The following is a 19,976-nucleotide window of genomic DNA, read 5'->3' as shown; positions in this document are numbered from 1 at the left end:
CAAGGTACTGTTCTATTAGCTGGGAACCATGCAAGGTAGATGGTAAAAGAAACTAGTCAAACAGGTTGTTTCAATGGATAATTTGATTACAAACAGTGGTTTATCACTGCATTTACAATATTTAAACTTTAGTTTTGGGGTGAAAAAGGGGTAAATATCTACCAAATCATATTATTGACTTATGCTTAAAGTGAATATACCACTTGATGTCTTTTTTTATGCTGATTATGAATATAATAATCATTTCTATTGTAAATGAATTTTAGGCCCCCCCCTATATATGCAAATTCAGGGTCTATTTTTCTACATTAGGGGGGGGGGTAAAGTTCAAACTTACCTTCCATTTACATCAGAAAAAAAATTTGCCCCCCCCCCCATAATGTAGAAATATGTACCCTGAATTGGCCTGTATAAGGGGGGGGCTGAAATTCATTTCTGATAGAAATGATTATTATATTCGTAATCAGCATAAAAAAAGACATCAAGTGGTATATTCACTTTATGTGTAAGTCAATAATATGATATGGTAGATATTTACTGAAAAAGGTACCTAGGCTAGGTCAGGTTATGTATTTAATATATGCTAGTCTATGCATTACCCACACCCCCCTAATGTGCAAATATATAGCCAAAATTTGTTTCTAAATTAATGTATTTTTGTCCTATTTTGATTTATTTCATTAGCATTCACCAAACTTCACTTCTTGCATGGCTCCCAGCTAGTAGAACAATACAAAAAACAATTATTACTTCATAATATACAGACTAATCATAGTTAACCCATTTTTCATGCAGCCTTGTTATACTAATCTTTCTAACCTTACCTAAATGTATAGCCCATATTATATATTTCCCATGCATTTATTGATTCTCAAATTTGTCACTGTTGACTCAATTTATGGATAAACCAGTTTCAACAAGAGCAAAGCTAATAGAGGCATATTAGCTGTATCTAAAATAAGAGGAAAATATATAATATTTAAGGTTCCATAAAGGGCTTAAAATTGAATTATGCCAAAAACAATTATTATATTTGAAAAGAGCTTAAAAAAGGCATTAAATGGTATGTCCACTTTATTTTTAGGTCATTTGTGTGAATTATTCAACATTTACTCAATGTTTATTATAAAAATTGACATAAAGTATATCAAAAGATTAGCATGCTACCAAAAAAGTCATCACATTAGAACAGACCCTGAATTCAACCCCAAAAAATAAAGATTAATACTGTAAACAGAGTGAGAAACCACTGTTTGCAATGCTCATCATAGGAATTCTCTGTTGAACTAATCCACTTGACTAGTTTCTTTTATCAGGTTTGCTGTATGATATGTCACATGACATTGAGCCAATAGAACAGTACCTATTATTTTTAATGATTTGAAAATGTGTATAACAATGGAAGGAAACATAGCATAAAATTAGGAATCAAATCACACTACAAAAAATAAATCAAGAAAAATGGGTCTACTTTAAATAAGACAGTTCAATAAAAAAAAAATAAAACCATTAATTCATAAATAAATTCAAATATTTTGTCTCCACATCCAGGAGTCTTTTTCAACTAAACACACTAGTTTTATTTGCATTGTATGTTTCAGAAATTCCAAGGAAAATATATAATGTAGATAATGTTTCACTGATGACGTTTTACTACTGATGGTCACTGTATATGTGACCAAAATATCAAGTATTTTTTTGAATTTCTGTACACTGTCTATTAAAAAGGATTTTATACCTATTTTGAACTTTTAGTTTATAGAATATATAATTTAGGCTATATATTTCCATATGAGGGGTGGGGGGAAGATTGATAAAATAAAGTTCAGCCCCTTTAGAAATGAAGTCATACAGATGACTTTGTACTTCATTCTATTGAGAATCAATATCAAGAAAGCTTTACAAATTGTATTTTGTACCTTACTCTATGACCTCTATGACAGAGTGGCATGACTAAAGTCATACAGATGACTAAATTTCATTCTACTGAAAAAAAAAACAATATAGTCATAGACCTCTAGTTATTTTTTTTTACATCATTCTGTTGTATAAAGAAATGATCTATAAAGTCCAACATAGTTTTCATGTTTCATTTTATAAGGAAGTATTAACGGAGTCGTGGACACAATTCTTTATGCTCATTTTCATAGGTATTGCAATAGCGCTGCCTAAGTAAAGAACAATATTGGCACAATGTATTACTTTTTTTTTCTTGGTCTTAGACCAGGGCACTTTGTATCAAAGGAGTTGTTGTAGAAATATCGAAAAGGGCTCATTTGATTGGAAATTGGAAGAGTTTGTGCCCTTTTTAATAGTCAAAAGTGATTAGAAGGCAACTAACACCCCTTCCACACCCACCATTTCCCCAAACACATCCAATCAAATTTTGAGATAGTAATTTTCTTCAACATAGTTGAAAGTTCTGGAAATTAGGTCTTTGAAGCCATTTTGTTTGATATAGTTAAAAAGTCTGGAAATTATGTTTTTGAGGATGACACTCCCCCCACAGCCCTCTGGTCAAGGGTTGTAAGTTATGCCCTGGGGGCATATATATATTTTTTTTTTTAATAGAAAATGTTGTCATAGAAACTTCAAAAAGGAATAATTGAATAGGGAAATTGAAATGGCTAGTGCCCTTTTTAATAGTCAAAAGTGATTGGATGGCAAGTAACCCCCCCTCTCATGCCCACCATTTCCCCAAACACACCAAATCAAAATTTTGAGATCGTAATTTTCTTCAACAGAGTTGAAAGTTCTGGAAATTAGGTCTTTGAAGATGGCACCCCCCTCCCCCCAGCCCTCATGGTAAGGGTTGTAAGTTATGCCCTGGGGGCATATAAGGTTTTTATTGAAAGCGTTGTTGTAGAAACTTCAAAAGTGCTAAATTGAATAGAAATTGAAAGGGCTAGTGCCTTTTTTAATAGTTGAAAGTGATTGGAGATCGACTAACGCCCCTCTCACGCCCACTATTTTCCCAAACATATCCAATCAAAATTTTGAGATAGCCATTTTGTTTAACGTAGTTTAAAGTTCTGGAAATTAGGTCTTTGAGGATGACAACCCCCTCACAGCCCTCAGGGCAAGGGTTGTAATTTATGCCCTGGGGACATTTAAGCTGTTTATAGAAAGTGTTGTCATACAAACTTCAAAAAGGGCTCATTTGACTGGAAATTGAAATGGATAGTGTCCCTTTTAATAGTCAAAAGTGATTGGGAGGTGACTAACACCCCTTCCATGCACACAATTTATCCAAAGACATCCAATCAAAATTTTGAGATACCCATTTTGTTCAAAGTAGTCGGAAATTATGTTTTGAGGATGACACTCCCCTCACAGCACTCAGGGCAAGGGTTGTAAGTTATGCCCTGGGGGCATATGAGGTTTTTTTTATATAGAAAGTATTGTCATAGAAACTTCAAAAGGACTCATTTGATTGGAAATTGAAATGGCTAGTGGCCTTTTTAATAGTTAAAAGTGATTGGAAGACAACTAACACCCTTTTCCATGCCCACTATTTGTCCAAACACATCCAATCAAAATTCTGAGATAGCCAATTTGTTCAAAGTAGTTGAAAGGTCTGGAAATTATATCTAAGAGGATGACACTCCCCCACAGCCCTTAGTGTAAGGGTTGTAAGTTATGCAATGGGGGCATATAAGGTTTTTATTGAAGGCTTTGTTGTAGAAACTTGAAAAAGAGTTCATTTGATTGGAAATTCAAAGGGATAGTGCCCTTTTTAATAGTCGAAAGTGTTGTGAGGGCAATTAACCTCCCTCTCACGCCCACCTTTTCCCCGAACACACCCATTCAACATTTTTAGATAGCCATTTTGTTCAACGTAGTTAAAAGTTTTCGAAGTTAGGTCTTTGAGGATGTGAACCCAGTCAGAGCCCCCTGGGCAAGGGTTGTAAGTTATGCCCTGGGGGTATATAAGGTTTTTATAGATAGTGATGTTATAGAAACTTCAAAAAGAGCTCATTTGATTGGAAATTAGAAGGGATTGTGCCCTTTTTAGTAGTCGACAGTGATTGGAGGATAGCTAACACCCCTCTCACACCCACCATTTCCCCAAAAACATCCAATCAAAATTTTGAGATAGCCATTTTGTTCGACATAGCTAAAAATTCTGAAAATTAGGTCTTTGAGGATGACACTCCACCCACAGCCCTCAGGGTAAGGGTTATAAGTTATGCCCTGGGGGCATATGAGGTTTTTTATAGATAGTGATGTTGTAGAAACTTCAAAAAGTGCTCATTTGATTAGAAATTTGAAGGGATTGTGCCCTTTTGAATATTCGAAAGTGATTGGAGGATAGCTAACACCCCTCTCACACCCAGCATTTCCCCAAACAGATGCAATCAAAAGTTTGTGATAGCCATTTTGTTTGACATAGTTAAAATGTCTGGAAATTATGTTTTTGAGGATGACACTGCCCCCACAGCCTTCAGGGCAAGAGTTGTAAGTTATGCCCTGGTGGCATATAAGGTTTTTTTTTATAGAAATTGTTGTCATAGAACCTTCAAAAAGGAATCATTTGATTGGAAATTGAAATGGCTAGTGCCCTTTTTAATAGTCGAAAGTGATTGGATGGCAAGTAACCCCCCTCTCACGCCCACCATTTCCCCAAACACATCCAATCAAAATTTTGAGATAGCCATTTTCTTCAACATAATGGAAAGTTCTGGAAATTAGTTCTTTGAAGCCATTATGTTTGACATAGTTAAAAATTCTGAAAATTATGTTTTTGAGGATGACACTCCCCCCACAGCCCTCAGGGCACGGATTGTAAGTTATGCCCTGGGGGCATATAAGTTTTTTTTTTTATAGAAAATGTTGTCATAGAAACTTCAAAAAGGAATCATTTGATTGGAAATTGAAATGGCTAGTGCCCTTTTTAATAGTCAAAGGTGATTGGATGGCAAGTAACCCCCCCTCTCATGCCCACCATTTCCCCAAACACATCAAATGAAAATTTTGAGATAGTAATTTTCTTCAACATAATTGAAAGTTCTGGAAATTAGGTCTTTGAAGATGACAAGCCCTCCCCCTCCCCCCCCCCCAGCCCTCATGTCAAGGGTTGTAAGTTATGCCCTGGGGGCATATAAGCTTTTTATTGAAAGCGTTGTTGTAGATGCTTCAAAAGGGCTCATTTGATTGGAAATTGCAAGGGCTAGTGCTTTTTTTAATAGTTGAAAGTGATTGGAGAGCAACTAACTCCCCTCTCACGCCCACCATTTCCCCAAACATATCCGATCAAAATTTTGAGATAGCCATTTTGTTAAATGTAGATGAAGGTTCTGGAAATTAGGTCTTTGAGGATGACAACCCCCTCACAGCCCTCAGGGCAAGGGTTGTATTTTATGCCCTGTTGGCATATAAGCTGTTTATAGAGTGTTGTCATACAAACTTCAAAAAGGGCTCATTTGACTGGAAATTGAAATGGCTAGTGTCCCTTTTAATAGTCGAAAGTGATTGGGAGGTGACTAACACTCCTTCCATGCCCGCGATTTATCCAAAGACATCCAATCAAAATTTTGAGATAGCCATTTTGTTCAAAGTAGTTGAAAGGTCTGAAAATTATGTTTTGAGGATGACACTCCTCCCACAGCCCTCAGGGCAAGGGTTGTAAGTTATGACCTGGGTGCATATAAGGTTTTTTTTTTTATAGAAAGCGTTGTTGTAGAAACTTCAAAATGCAATCATTTGATTAGAAATTGAAATGGCTAGTGCCCTTTTTAATAGTCAAAAGTGATTGGATTGCTAGTAGCCCTCCTCTGATACCCACCGTTTCCTCGAACACGTTCAGTCAAAATGTTCAGACAGTTATTTGGTTCAACGTAGTTGAAAGGTCCGGAAATTGTGTCTTTGAGGATGACAACCCCCTCACAACCCTTAGGTTAAGGGTTGTAAGTTATGCCCTGGGGCATATAAGGTTTTTATAGAAAGTGTTGTTGTAGAAACTTCAAAATTTCCTCATTTGATTGGAAATTGAAAGGGCTAGTGCCCTTTTTTATAGTTGTAAGGGATTGGAGGGCAACCACCCCCCCTCTCACGCCCACTATTTCCCCAAACACATCCATTAAAAATTTTGAGATAGCAATTTTCTTCAACATAGTTGACAGTTCTGGAAATTAGGTCTTTCAGAATGACAACCCCCCCCCCCCAGCCCTCAGGGCAAGGGTTGTAAGTTATGCCCTGGGGGCATATAAGGTCTTTATTGAAAGCATTGTTGTAGAAACTTCAAAAGGGCTCATTCAATTGGAGATTGAAAGGGCTAGTGCCTTTTTTGATAGTTGAAAGCACAGTTTATAGAATTATCCAGTAAGTTTATCGCAGATCATTTCTGGTCTTCATTCTCGGTGCAAACAAAAAGCTCCTCCCACTTATTCATGGATTAGCGGGTTAGTCTGTGTATGCGTCAATCAATGAGAAATGGTTCGAAATTGTATCATTCATAATTGTGAAAGCAGAAAAAAACTTGGTGAGCCAGCCAAGTGGTTTGCAAGTGTCCCATCTCACAGTTATTAATTAATTAATATACTATTTATGTATTTATATATTATTTGCAAACTGGCGACTCAACTGCTTGTACTTTTTAGGATTTTATAAAAAAAAGGGGGCAGGGGGTGGAGGAAATTGGGGAAAATAAGGATTTTTTTTCTTCTGATAACTGGTGGACTAAGGGTCATGGCGTCAGGTGCGGATCAAGGATTTGTTATGGGGGGGGGCGCAAAAAATGTTGAACCCATAAAAATAAGTTAGGAGCCAGTTTAATTAATGCAAACGTGCGTTAATTAGGTAAATTACGCTACTTTAGACTACTGTATGGGGGCACCCCTCGCCCCCCCCTTCTGGATCCCCCTTCTCGCCACTGGATGATTTATCATTTTTTTTTCACGTCGTAATGTTTATTTTCTACGATATTTATTTTCTAGATAAGACTACTTTCGTTTTCAATCAATGTTTTTTTATGAAATGGGCAGACCTTTCCTGAACTTTAAACAATAAACACTCCTGTTTGAAAATCTTTGCATTTTGTGAATTTAGATAGTAATAAGGGTTCCTTATTGAGACCAATTTTAGGACTAGGGTTCTGATTATTGGCTGCTGGGGGAAAAGTTGCCACAAAAGCCATATCCAAGAAAATACCAAACGTCTGTTAAGAAGTGTTTTTTGTAAAATTCTTAGGGAATTTTCAGAAAATTGAAGGAACATCACACATTTTAGAGGCAGATCCAAAATTTTACGGGGCTTTACGCTAGAAAAGCTCCTATTATAGAATATTCTTCCAGTTTGTATATATATACAAAGTTTGCATATATACAGTTTATATATATATATATATATATATATATATATATTGTTTATATCGGCGCGTACAAACAGCTCCTCTCATTTGATCTGCCATCAGCGGTTCAATTACCCTGGAACAAGTATTTTGGCAGAAGCCTTCTCAAAATGCCTTTGAAACCAACTTGAGACTTCGAAACCTATTTTTAAGTCCTAAAAACATCTAATAATAACATTGCACTACTAATTACCGATTTTCATGTATGTATTGGAATAAATTAGTTTCTTCAAAATTAGTGTATCAATGTTGAAGCCCAGTTTCGCGTTCAAGAGAAATCTGACTTGTCTACCCGTGAAAAGATCTAATGCCGCTTATGTTTTTACGTTCTTTGGAGCACTTGCACCTCAGTCCAGGTTTTTATAATGGGTGAGATAGGGAATGATCATACTGCTAATTCTATAAACTGTGGTTGAAAGTGATTGGAGAGCAACTAATGCCCCTCTCACACCCACCATTTCCCCAAACACATCCAATCAAAATTTTGAGATAGCCATTTTTTTTAACATAGCTGAAAGTTCTGGAAATTTGGTCTTTAAGGATTATAACCCCCTCACAGCCCTCAGGGCAAGGGTTGTAATTTACGCCCTGGGGGCATATAAGGTTTTTTTTATAGAAGGCATTGTTGTAGAAACTCAAAAAGGGCTCATTCAATTGGAAATTGAAAGTGCTAGTGCTCTTTTTAATAGTCAAAAGCGATTGGAAGGCTCAACATTTTTATAGTAAAGATCAATGTGGGTACAAAGTATTATTATTTTTTTCTTCTTTTTTTTGTTCAGACCAGGGCACTTGATATCAAAGGAGTGGTTTTAGGAATTTCGAAAAGGGCTTATTCGATTGAAAATAGAAAGGGCTAATGCCCTTTTTAATAGTCAAAAGTGATTGGAGATCGATCAGTCCCCCTCCCACGCCAATCCCTTTATTTGCCCATTATATTTAAAAAATAAATGTTGCCTTAAGATTAAATCTTAAAACACAGTTAATGCTAATTCTCAATAAGGCATCTCAGCAGTATCCCAAGAATGACTGAGGGTGTTATGCTCAAACTTTTGGGGCTACTTCTGCTCTTAATGTTTCACCAAATCACCAAATGTGTGAATGGTATCAAGTTTTTCTATTTCAGGCCAACTAGAAGAGGTATGAAACTAAATTAAACACTACTCTTTGTGTCCAGATTTTTAAAAGGGTTTATGGTGTTAAAAATTGCTGAAAATTTTTCTCCAGCATACAAATAGCAGGCCAAACTATAAAGTCTGAAAAAAAAGATTTAAAGAGTTATTTTCTTTTTCCCTAAAAGGACAATGTCAATATAAAACGAACAGAAATTAAGTTAAAATACTTTTTCCACAAAAAAAGTTTTTCAAAGAAAAGTAAAGAACTCCATTAAACAAAATATTAGCAAAAATAAAATCAAATAATCTACGAAGCATGAAACTACCACAAATCAACATCGATAATTAAATGAAACCCAAAACGAACAGAAATTTTAATAAATAACCGAGTCAATCTCAAAACGAGCAGAAATTAACATGTGTAGGGCTTAAAACCCTTATGCCGTCCCAAGGCTAGAATATAATTTGTACTTTACTGAAAAAAATTCAAATGAATGTGCATTGTCAGTTTAAAATACATATACTGATATTTAGTAATCAAAATGTTAATATTATTTGATTTTTTAAAGTTATAAAAGTAAAATCATTTATATTCTTTCAGGAAAGTACAAATTATGTTTTGGTCTTGGGAAGGCATAGGGGTTTTGAGCCCTACTGATGTTAATTTCTGCTCGGTTTGAGTTTGAGTTGGTTATTTATTGTAATTTCTGTTCGTTTTGGGTTATTGATGCTGATTTGTGGTAGTTTCATGCTTGGTAGATTATTTGATTTTATTTTTGCTCATCTTTGGTTGAATGGAGTTCTTTATTTTTCTTTGAAAAACTTATTTTGTGGAAAAAGTTTTTTAAAATTAATATTAAGGAAGAATCAATAAATTCATACAGATGACTCTTTATGCTATGTTCTATTACATTAAAAATGCATCAATTAGGTCATATAGAGGGATTTTTCTCACTTGTTCTATTAAGGAACATCAATAAGGTTGCATAGGCTAGATGACTTTTATGCTTCATTCTATTAAGGAAGAATCAATAATGGCATGCAAATTACTGTTTGTACTTCATTCCTGTTATATAAGGGAACCAACAATAAAGTTATTCAAATAACTTCTTCTATTTCATTCTATTAAGGGAGCATCAATGAACTCATTCAGATAACGTTTTACTTTTTTATTCTGTTATATGAAAAAAGCTTCACTATTTTAAAACAGTGCAATAAACTGTCCTTTTCTTAACTTTATACTATTTTTTTTTACTTTTAAGAAAAACAAAAAGAAAGGTTGTCTATTCGATTTTATCATGCTTTAAATTGTCTATAGGATAAATTGTCTTTTGCTTGACTTTTTGCCATTTTCTTACTATAAAGAGAAAAAAAAAGTAATCTGTACCATTTGATTCTATTGATGCTTTTGTAATATAATGAATTTTTTAATGGATCTTAATAAAAGATCCTTAATGAATTTTAGTAGTTTGTTCACCCCCCTCTATAATATAATAATGTGCAAAATGTTCTGTCTGACTTGATGCTTTGTTTAATGAAGCATAGAAAGTCATCTGTAAGATGTTATTTATGCTTTACAAATGATGAATAAAAATAATCTGTATGGCTTTGTTGATGCTTGATATAATTAATTTTTGCAAAAAATTGTATAAAAGAAGTTTTTCAAAGAAAAGTAAAGAGCTCTGTTAAACCAAAGATGGGCAGAAATAAAGTTAAATAATTTTTCATATGAAACCCCCCATGAATTACTATCAATAAATAAACTCAAAACAAGCAAAAACTACCACAAAGAGGATTAGGGCTAACAGCCTTCATGCCTTCTACAGGGCAGAGTATAATTTGTACTTAACTGAAAACTGTTTGTTCAGTAAAGTGCAAATTATGTTCTGGTTTTTATTTTCAAGATTGAAATCTCCCTAAATATGCCCTGAACCTTCAACTTCATACCCTAAGCAGTTCCTTGGATGTTGCTGATATGTTCTTGTGAGAAGCTGCATATACATGGTGTGTTTGGATTTATTTCCACACCCCCCTAAACATTCCCTGCAAATCTCACCTTAATACAATTACCTTCAGCATTAGTAATAGTTGTAGAAGTAGCAACAATAGTAGCAGTATATGTATAGTGCCTTTTGGTTGTTTCTATATCCTCTTCAACAAGCCATGAGAGTTTGAGCTTAATACTTTAAGCCATTCTTGAGAAATTGCTGATACTTTTGACAAACTGTTTGTACATAGTGTGTTTTGAATTAGTTTAATACCCCCCTAAACCACTCCCCAAAATTTTCACCTTAATACTCTTAGCCTAAATAGTAGCTGTAGTTGTAGCAGTATTAGTAGTAAAATCAGTAGTGTGTTCATAATGATTTTTGGTTTGTTAAATATCCATAGTAGTTGTGGCAGTAGTAGTGAGAAAAGGAGCAGGAATAGCAGCAGTAAAAGACTTCATGTTGTGCGTTTTTGTTAGACCAACATTCCTCTCATCATGCTTTGAAAGTGTCTACTTAACACTTAGAAATATCCTAGGAAATTGCTGATGCTTTTCTTTGACAACCTGAATACACATAGTGTTTTTCAATTTAATTTAACACTCCTCCTTAATATATCTAGAAACTTTCACCTTAATACCCTTACCCTTTATAAGTAGGGTAAAGGTACTGATGATTTGACAGTTTTTGTAAAAAAAAAAAAAAAAAAAAAAAAAAAAAAAAAAAAAAAAAACACTTTTTCTACTCCAGAAGGCTTAAAGACTAGTTTGAAAAGGGTTTAGTTAAGTTTTAAAGTCTTTTAGTTTGAAAAGACTTAAAACTTAAAAAATATCCTAGGAAATTGCTGATGCTTTTCTTTGACAACCTGAATACACATAGTGTGTTTCAATTTAATTTAACACTCCTCCTTAGTATATCTAAAAACTTTCACCTTAATACCCTTACCCTTTTTAAGTAGGGTAAAGGTACTGATGATTTGACAGTTTTTGTAAAAGAAAAAACACTTTCTACTCCAGAAGGCTTAAAAACTAGTTTGAAAAGGGTTTAGTTTAGTTTTTAAATCTTTTAGTTTGAAAAGGGTTTCAGTATGTAGAAAAATATCTATGAATCTAACTGTTTGAGTAGAAGTTTGAACTTTCATCTATGTTGAACAAAATGGCTGTCTCAAAATTTTGATTGGATGTGTTTGGGGAAAAGGTGGGCATGAGATCAAAAGGTGGACAATCACTTTTAACTATTAAAAAGGGCACTAGCCCTTTGACTTTCCAATCAAATGAGCCCTTTTTGAAGTTTCTACGACAAAGCTTTCTATAGAAACCTTATATGTCCCCATGGAATAACTTAAAACCCTCGCCCTGAGGGCTGGGGGTGAGTTTCCTCCTCAAAAATACAATTTCTATCTGGAAATCAACTACAATGAACAAAATGGCTATCTCAAAATTTTGATTGGATGTGTTTGGGGAAATGGTGGGTGTGGATGGGTTGTTAGTTGCCTTCCAATCACTTTTGACTATTGAAAAGGGCACAAGCCCCTCCGATTTCCAATCAAATGAGCCCTTTTAGAAGTTTCTACGACAACTCCTTTGATACGAAGTGCCCCGGTCAAGAAACAAAATTTAATAATACATTGTGCCAACATTGTTCTTTACTTAGCCAGCACTATTGTGCTGCCAATGATTGTGACCAAAAGTCCAACTTCAGCATAAAGAGTGAGGGTTTGAGGAGGGGTTTGCTAACCCCCCTCAAATATGGAATAATATCTCTTTGTTTTAAGTTTTAATTTTACTCCTTACTTTCAGTATATTTTTTTTTAATTCAATTTCTGACTGTTTTTCAAATCATGTCTGGGCTTAACCAAGATAGGATGTGGGCTACCAGCCTAATAAACATACAATTTATTTGTGTTAAAGTGAATGTACCATTAATTGTCAATTGGCTGGTAGCTTCCTGCTTTTTCAATTTTTGGCTTGAGAATCCAAATTTTGGATTGTAAGTAAAACATTGGACAAGATTTAATTATCTGGTTAAAATTTTCAATGAACAGTAGTCATGTTGAAAAAGTTCTTAATAATTTTACAAAAGAAACTTGGGTGTATAGAGACTGGTATTATTGTTCATGTGGATGGAAGTTTTTCTAAGCAGCGAAAGACATCATAACCTCCATAATAGTGTTTTCTGTTGTTGGAATGTATTGTATTTGTATTTTTAAATACATTATTCCACCACACAGGGAATAATAATGTTCTGCATGACTATGTCTTCTATTGGCTGAAGCCATCACAACATCCACAATTTTGTTCTCTGGTGTTTAAATACATTTTATATGTATGTTTAATTTTTGGTGTGGGGGATTTTTCTTTGGCGGAAGGAGCCTCCCCCCTCCCCCAAAAAATGCTCACAAATTTCAACTTAATACTCTAAGCAGTTCCCTAAATATTGACTTTTGACAATTTGCTTGCAGATAGTGGGTTTTAATTAGGTCAACTTCCCTCTCAAAATTCTCTGAAATTTTCTCCTGAATATCTTTTGTGTGATTAGTTCTAGTATAGTAGTAGTAACAGTAGTTGTAGTTTCAGTATGCACACATTGTCTTTTGGTCAGTTGGACATCTCTCATCTTGCCCTGAAAGTTTCAAATTAATAGTTCACTATAAGCTGTTTCTAAGGCATTGCTGATATGCCCTTAGGCATAGTCATAGGCCCACTAGGAGCAAAAAACAAGCCACATCAGAGCCTCCCATGAAAAAAAAGGCATTTTTCATGTTGTTCAAGATAGGAGGGGGAGGGGCTGTAATTCTCTTGAATATAATTTTCAACCATGGCAATTCCATTGATTTATTTTTCATTTCTATCTCACTCCACTCATATCATATTGAGTCACTCACTCACTCATATTGAGGGATTTCAGACTCTTGTGTTGTTTCTGAAATAAAATTTTTGTTTTTAAGATTAATAAAAATAATATTTACAATTCCTGAATCTGCTTCAAATGGCAACCTTTTCTTGCAAGACAGTTTTTTGTCAACATTAAAAAATAAATAATTGTGGTTTTGTCTAGAAAATTGCATTGAAGACATGAGTAGGCTACTACTTAAAATCATACAGTACAGTAATATTTAAAATCAGTTTTGAAAACTACCTTTAGAGAATCATAAATGCTTACATATTTATTCTTAAAGGTTGCTTCACTTACCCCCTCCTCCCAAGAGATAAGTGTGCAGCCCATTTTCTATATTGCTATTTTTGGCAGGTGGGGCAAATATGTCAGGATTTTTTTTTGAAGACACTCTGATTACTGTTTATTCATGGCTTAATTGTATAAATGTATGTCAAAACTGCACCCAAGCCACAGGGTACCTTTGTGTTACTCTGCTACCTCTACTTATTTATGTCTTAAAGTGGCATTCACATGTTTGTCTAGCTAGAATATCATGTCTAGACATGTGTCTGGCCAGAAATCAATGTCTAGGAAATTACTGTTCACAAGAAGAATTCAGTGCATAGCTAAAACTACAAATTTAGTTTCAAATAGGTTACAGCTGTCATTTTTAGCCAATCAAGAGAGCTTATGCAGGCAAAACTTTCCAAATTGTAATCCCTATTTTTACTGTCACAAGCTAATGGATGAGACAAGCCGAACAATTGCCTTAGTGTGCTTTAATATTATGTCTGGTGTTGTATATTTGCCCTGGAACAAGTATTTGTATAAAAATGCTCAGGGTATAAAAAATGTATAAAAAATGCTCAGGGTATAAGGAGGAAACTTCAGGAAATGTTGAGCTAAACAGAAGGAAACTACATCCATAACATTTATCAAAAGGGTGTATCTGCAACATCTTAGTAATGGCTAAAGGCATTAAGTTGAAGCTCTCCAGACTATCACTACTAACAGAATAACTACTAATGCTACTATCATCACTAATACTCCTACTACTACTGTGGCTGTAGCTTGGATTGCAACTGTGGCTGCTTACAACTGCAATTGTGACCACTTGTAACTATGACCACTAGTGTCTGTAAGTGTGGCTTCTTGTAACTGCTACCACTGTGACTGCAGCTGCAACTACTTGTGACTGCAACTGTTACTATCTGTAACTGCGTCTACTTATGACTGCAACTGCAATTAATTGCGACGTGACTAATTAAGACTGATTGGAACTTACTTAGAACTTTAAGTGTGACTACTTCTGACTACCAGGATCTGAGACTTTTTCCAACTGTGAATGCAACTGTTACTAAAACTACTTGTAACTGTAATTGCAAATACCTGTGACTGCAACTACTTGTGATAACTTATTACTCTGATTGCAGTTGGGACTGTTGCTACCTCTAATGCTTCTAGTGCTACAACTATTGAACTAAATGAAAAATATTTAAGTGCTTATAGGTTGTCAAAATAGCATAGAGGTAATATCTGTAAAATAGAATAGGGTATTAAGTTGAAACTTTCCGGGAAAGTGGAGGGGATGTAAAATTAAATATAAAAAAAAAACGCTATTTGTATCCAAACTGTCAAAAAAACTCCTGTACAACACCCCAGGAACTTATACAAGTACCACATTGAAACTTTAAGGGAATGTAAAAATTAAATCAAAAGACATCTATTTGCATCCAAGGTTGTCAATATGACATATCTGCAATATCTCAGGAATGGCTAAGGGTTTTAAGCTAAAACTTTCAGTGCATGTATTTGGGAATTTGAGCTTAATCAATTTGAGCTTAATCAAATTTGAGGTCAGGCATGGGCAAGTATATTAAGTTGAAACTTTCAGCGTGTTTTGTGGGAAATATTGAACTAAATCAAAATACACTATGTTCATCCAGGTGATCAAAAAGACGTGCCTGCAATACCTCAGTAACAGCTAAGGATACTAAATTGAAACACGGAGGAAATGGTGAAGGGGATATCGAACTGTATGAAACGGCACTGTGTGTATCCAATTTTTTCATAAGGGCATATTTGCTAATCAGAGGCAACGCTATAGCGTTGCCTATGGTAAAGGCCATACGGCTCCAACGTTTTATTATTTACTTATTATTTTTTTCCCCAGGGACATTTCATATGGAAGGGGTTGTCGCATAAACTTCGGAAGGGGCTCATTTGATTGGAAATTGAGAGTTCTAGTGCCCTTTTTAAGAGTCCTTTTTAAAAGGATGGGAGGGCAACTAGCCCCCCCCCTCCAGCCCTTTTTTCCCAAATGCATTCGATAAAAATTTTGAGATAGCCATTTTGTTAAAAATAGTTCAAATATTATATAATAAAAGCTCTGGTGTCAATACAACCCCCCAGGGCTGGGAGCAGGCATTTTAAGTTATGCCCTGACGGCATGTATGGTTCTTATGAAAGGTATGCTCGTATAAACTTCATAGGGGACTCATTTGATTGAAAATTGAAAGTTCTAGTTCACTTTTTAAGAGTCGAGAGATTGGAGGGCAACTAGCCCCCCACGCCCCTTTTTCCCCAAACCAATCCACTACAAATTTTGAGATAGCCGTTTTTTTTAAATAGTTCTAAAATTAGATAACAAAAACTCCGGTTTTGACACAACCCCCCCAGGGTTCAGGGAGTAATCGTTGTCCTGGGGGTGTATATGGTTCTTATGAAAGGGGTACTTGTATAAACTTCAGAGAGGGCTCATTTGATTGGAAAATGAAAGTTGTAGTTCACTTTTTAAGAGTCAAAAGATATCCGGGGGCAACTAGCCCCTCCCCCCACACACACCTTTTTTTCCCCTAGACTAATCCGATAAAAATTTTGAAATAGCCATTTCGTTAAGAATAGTTCAAAGGTCAAATCAGAAAAACTCCTGTGTCAACGCAACCCCCCTGGGCCCGGGGGCAGGCCTTGTAAGTAATGTTCTGGGGGAATATATGGTTCTTGTGGAAGGGATGCTCATATAAACTTCAGAGAGTGCTCATATGACTGGAAATTGAAAGTTTGAGTTCACTTTTTAAAAGTCAAAAGAGATCCGGGGGCAACTAGCCCCCCAACCCACGCCTTCTTTTCAAAACCCATCTGATCAAAATTTTCAGATACCGTTGTCATTTTGTTAAAAAATAGTTCAAAGGTCTGATAAGAAAAACTCCAGTGTCAATACAACCCCCATGGGCCCGGAGTACAGGCGTTCTAAGTGATGCCCTAAAAGCATGTATGGTTCTTATGAAAGGGATGCTTGTATAAACTTCATAGAGGGCTCATGTGATTGGAAATTGAAAGTTCTAGTTCAATTTTTAAGAGTCTAAAGATTGAAGGGCAACTACCCCCCCACGCCCTTTATTCCCCAAACCCACCCGCTACAAATTTTGTGATAGCGATTTTTTGAAAATCGTTCAAAAATTAGATAACAAGAACTCCAGTGTTGACAAAACCCCCCCGCGCCCCAGAAGTAGCTTTTTTAAGTTTTGGCCTGGGAGCGCGTATGGTTCCTATGACACTTATGCTCGTATAACCTTCAAAACAGCCTCTTTAGATTGAATATTGAGAATTATTTTTTAGTTTCGAAGATTAAAAATATTTTCGACGGCAACTAGCCCCCCCTCCTCACACCCTTTTTTCCCAAGACCTATCTGATAAAAATTTTGTGATAGCCATATCGTAAAAAATAGTTCAAAGGTGAAAAAAGAAGAACTCCCGTGTCGATGCAACCCCCTAGGGCCCGGGGGCAGGCTTTGTAAGTAATGCTCTGGGGGCATATATGGTTCTTATGTAAGGAACGCTTGTATAAAATTCAGAGAGGGCTCATTTAATTGGAAATTGAAAGTGCTCGTTCACTTTTTTAAGAGTCAAAAGAGATCGGAGGGCAACTAGCCCCCTCCCTCCACGCTCTATTTTCTTCAAACCCATCTGATAAAAATTTTGATAGAGCAATTTTTTTTTAAATGGTTCAAAGATCATATAACGAAAACTCCGTGGTTGACACGATCCTTCAGGGCGCTGGGTAGGCATTGTAACTTATGCCAGGCGGGCATATATAGCTGTTATGGAAGGGATGCTCGTATAAACTTCAGAGAGTATATTCTGTATAAACAGAGAGTATACTCGTATAAACATTTGATTGGACACTGAAAGTTCTAGTTCAGTTCTTAAGAGTCGAAAGACTCTTACTATACTCTAACTGGACTCTAACTATTTTTTAAAAATAGTTCAAAGGTCAGTTTGCAAAAACTCCAGTTTAGACATCCCCCCATGACCCAGAGGGTAGGTGTTGTAAGTTTTGTCCTGTGGCCGTATAGGGCTCTTATGAAAGGAATGCTCGTATAAATTTCAGAGAGGGCTCATTTGGTTTGAATTAAAAAGTTCTAGTTAACTTTCTCAGAGTCAAAAGAGATCGGACAGGAAGCAGCCCCTCCCGCTTCCACGCCTTTTTCTTCCCCAAACCCCTCCAATAAAAATTTTGAGGCCGCCATTTCGTTAGAAATTGTTTCAAACATCCGATGTTAAAACTCCGGGGTCGATACAACCCCCAGGGCCCGGGGACAGGCGTTATCAGTTTTGCCCTGGGGGCATATATGGTTCTTATAAAAGGGATGCTCGTATAGACTTCAGAGAGGGCTTATTTGATTGAAAATGGAAGTTCTAGTTCACATTTTAAAGAGTCAAAAGAGATCGAAGGGCAACTAGTCCCCCCTGCCCTTTTTCCCCAAACACATCCGATAAAAATTTTGAGATAGTCATTGTGTTAAAAACAGTTCAAGGATCAGATAAGAAAAACTCTGAGGTTTAAACAATTTTTTTTGCTTTGATATTGATACTTTGATATTAGTTTTGATACTTTGATGAAGCTTTTGAAAAAAAAGTTTGATTTGAATTAAGGAATTTTTAAAAACTTGAAACTTTTTGCAATAAAAAACAAACAAAAATTAATTAAAAAAAAAACTTTCCAAACAAGAAGTTTTTCAGAGAAAAGTAAAGGTCATTTTAAACTTAAGATCAGCAAACACAAATACCTGTTAAAATTCTAACTCAAAACAACCAGAAATTATTATTAAGAATAAATGAAACCCGAAACGAACGATTAGCATAGTAAGTTGAAACTTTCAGGGAATTATGGGGGGTGTTGAATTAAATCAAAAGACACATTTTGGGCAACAATGTGGTAAAAAGGCTACATCTGCAAGATATCAGGAATGGTTGAGGTTATGTAGTGGAAACTTTCAGGAGATCTTAAACTAAATCAAGAGCCACTATTTATCACTATTTCCATCTATTTTGTTAAAGAGTGTGCTGCAGTATTTCAGAAATGAATGTGGGTATTAAGTTGAACATTTTTTAGTGTATGTTGAGATAACATAAGCTAATAAGCATATTACTACAAATATGCAAGTCAAATTGAGAGCGAATAAAAATCACCACAAGTAGGAGTAAGGCTAACGCTCCCTAAGCCTCAACTAAAACCAGAACGTCCCTTCGATTGCGCTGAAAACAAAGTTTATTTAAATTTATATATCTTTTATAATATTAGTCATTCCAGAATTGCCTGTAACTATCACTGATGAATATAAGTTTGGTTCTTTTCAGTAATAATAATATTTTATTACCTGTCAAAATCAAACAAATGAGTGTTGTTTTCATAAAAACAAAAAACAAAAAAAGATAAACAAGACAAATATACTCGACAAAAACGAAATACATAAAAATACAAGTTTTAGACACAATGTAATACTCAATAGCAAGAAAAGACTGGTTAAACCACAGAGAAAACAAAAACCTACTGAGTTTTACTGGCGGAGGATTTCAAACCACGGATGGCTTTTAACATTATTATTGAACTTTGAGATCTGATTAAGGATGGCTGAAGTTGGGTCTGCTATATTATAATTCCTAATTTGAAAAGAATTTCGGAACCAAAGCTGGAGACGAAGTAGAAACTTAGCATACTTAAAGAAAACAGATCGAAGTTTACGTTTATTGCACTCGGGAAAAATTCTCCAAAAAGGACTCAAATACAAAAATGGGGGAGTGCAATTACACTATAAAGGCGAGCTAAAACTTTTCTGTTGAACCTCAACATATTTGAAATAATTTTACTATACGCAAAACCAATTCGCTTCTGTAGATGGTCGATAAGCAATTGGCGGGTTTTTTTCAGAGTTGAACCGATAGGAAGGCCAAGGTACGTAATGAACTTGACTGGCTTAACATTTGTATTTCCAAGAGCAATCGTAAAACCATCGGGGACTGATTTCCAACTCTGCGTTAAACTCTAACCCGAGCTGCTTATATTCATTCTGGAGGATGTTAAAGTTTTCCTCTATACCCGAAACAGTGCGGCTTGAATTAAATATATCATCCGCGTATGATATTAACGAAACGTCGATATATCGCAGGATACAAGTTGTTTTACATCTCTCTTGCCCTCGGATTATTGTATTATTAAAAGCAGCAGGTGAAATTATTGCCCCTTGCCAAGCCCCTTTTTTAACCGGGACAATAGGATTATTTTTTATTTTATGATCCGGATGCCTATGCAAGAGCTTAAGTTCGGCTTTCAGATTTGCATACATATCTTTTAAAGGAAGAAGGGTTCCT

General features: G+C 35.3%; 1 protein-coding gene across 1 annotated transcript in view; it reads left to right on the top strand.

The window, feature by feature from the left end:
- LOC148947886 (uncharacterized) overlaps positions 1–19,976 on the top strand; it is a 177,980-nt gene that overhangs the window by 802 nt on the left and 157,202 nt on the right. The gene's annotated exons all lie outside the window — the stretch shown is intronic.

This window comes from Artemia sp. Qi Xiang Cuo, chromosome 10 (genome assembly GCF_049724085.1).
Source record: "Artemia sp. Qi Xiang Cuo chromosome 10, ASM4972408v1, whole genome shotgun sequence".
Taxonomy (NCBI): Eukaryota; Metazoa; Arthropoda; class Branchiopoda; order Anostraca; family Artemiidae; genus Artemia; species Artemia sp. Qi Xiang Cuo.
Note: the sequence above shows the minus strand (reverse complement) of the source record. Positions and strands in the feature narration are given on the sequence as shown.